The sequence below is a fragment of the Dioscorea cayenensis genome, chromosome 19, assembly GCF_009730915.1.
Source record: "Dioscorea cayenensis subsp. rotundata cultivar TDr96_F1 chromosome 19, TDr96_F1_v2_PseudoChromosome.rev07_lg8_w22 25.fasta, whole genome shotgun sequence".
Taxonomy (NCBI): domain Eukaryota; kingdom Viridiplantae; phylum Streptophyta; class Magnoliopsida; order Dioscoreales; family Dioscoreaceae; genus Dioscorea; species Dioscorea cayenensis.
The window spans coordinates 14,053,365-14,055,473 of record NC_052489.1 but is presented as its reverse complement, the minus strand read 5'-3'; the positions used below and the strand labels follow the sequence as shown (position 1 = coordinate 14,055,473).

The window sequence follows — 2,109 nt, the reverse complement described above, 5'->3', positions numbered from 1 at the left end:
GAGATGACATGAAGTTGTTTATATATAGGCAACACAATAATTGATTAATGTGCTAGAATATAAGCAATTTGAATAATGAGACACTTCCCAATGCAAGAAGACAAGCAAACTCAATAATGCACCACCTTATCTTCCTATCAACCGTCGGATGGATTTTATCCACATCAAAACCGTTGGATTTGAGTTCATCATATCAAACCCTATCTCATTACACTTTCCAATACAATAAGATAAGCAATTAAAATAATGTGACACTTCCCAATGCAAGAAGATAAGCAATTTGAATAATGAGACACTTCCCAATGCAGGAAGACAAGCAAACTCAATAATGCACCACCTTATCTTCCTATCAACCGTCGGATGGATTTCATCCACATCAAAACCGTTGGATTTGAGTTCATCATATCAAACCCTATCTCATTACACTTTCCAATACAATAAGATAAGCAATTTAAATAATGTCACACTTCCCAATCAAAGAAGACAAGCAAACTCAATAATGCACCACCTTATCTTCCTATCAACCGTTGGATTTGAGTTCATCATATCAAACTTTTTCTTATAAATTGACAATTTTATTATTTTTTCCATCTATAGAACCCATAAATATATACACAAAATGAGTTATAACGTTGGAGGAGTGTCAAATACTGAAAATAACATATTGTCATCATCATCTTCTGATGATGATGATAATGACAATATGTTATGGATGTATGATCTCTTTTCAATGGAAGAAGATGCAATGCATCAGGTTATTCAAAATAATAGCATGATATTAGAGTTAACCCTTAGTCATTTGAACAACAGTCGCTCCCATGGTGGCTCTATTCCAGGCCATGTTATTATCAATCGTAATCGAGAAGCGGCAGATCGCAATTTGTGGAATGATTACTTTTCTTAGAACCCACGATATAATGCTGAAATATTTCACCGAAGATATCGGATGTCACGAAGTTTATTTCTTCGCATTGTTGGGGCAGTTAAGAACCATGATAGTTACTTTCAACAACGTTGTGATGGTCTTGGTCGAGGTGGGTTATCTACTTTGCAAAAAATTAGTGCTGCTTTTCGAATGTTGGCATATGGTTTACCTGTTGATGCTACAGATGAATATATCAAAATTCGTGAATCAACTGCAATTGAAAGCTTCAAAAGATTTTGTCGAGCAATCGTAGAGATTTTCACTGAGCAATATCTTAGATCACCTAATGCTAATGATATTGCAAGACTCTTATACATTGGAGAACAACGTGGCTTTCTAGGAATGTTAGGAAGCTTGGACTGTATGCATTGGAAGTGGAAAAATTGTCCCACGGCATGGGCTGGACAATATAGAGGAAGGTATGGATGCCCAACCATTATTCTTGAAGCAGTAGCAGATTATGATCTTTGGATATGGCATGCTTATTTTGGCATGCCAGGCACCAACAATGACATAAACGTTTTGGAGTCTTCTAATTTGCTCTCCAACCTAGCACAAGGTATTGCTCCTCCTGCCCATTATATCATTCAAGGAAATGAATACAATATGAGATATTATTTAGATGATAACATATATCCAAAATGGTCTACTATTGTACAAACTATTCATCAACCACGAACTCCGAAGAAAAAATATTTTGCAATGAGACAAGAAGCATGCCGAAAAGATGTTGAGAGAGCATTTGGTGTTCTACAATCTCGTTTTGCAATTGTGGGAGGGCCTGCACGGTTTTGGAGGAAAAATGTTTTACACGACATAATGACTGCATGCATTATAATGCACAACATGATAGTCGAGGATGAACGAGATATCAATGCACCAATCGTGGATGTAAGAGAAGTGACGACCCCAGTAGTTGAATTGGTACAAGATGAAGATGCTCAATTTGAACAATTTCTTGGTCGTTACTAGAAAATTAAGGACAAAGACGCTCATATTGCACTTCGCAATGCCTTGATTGAACATTTATGGTTGTGCTATGCAAATAACGAAGATAATTAAAAAACTTATGTGTTACTCTAGTTTGCAATAATGTGTTGTTTTTACCAATGGTGCTTGTTTGTATGTTATGTTTTTATTAAGTAATTAATGTAATATTTGTTTTTGTATTTGCATTTTTTAAC

The 2,109-nt window shown here is 35.5% G+C and overlaps 1 pseudogene; it reads left to right on the top strand.

Annotated features, from left to right (window-relative positions):
• Positions 1 to 619: 619 nt before the first annotated feature.
• On the top strand, positions 620 to 1,897 carry LOC120283756 (annotated as a pseudogene).
• The last annotated feature ends 212 nt before the right edge of the window (positions 1,898 to 2,109 follow it).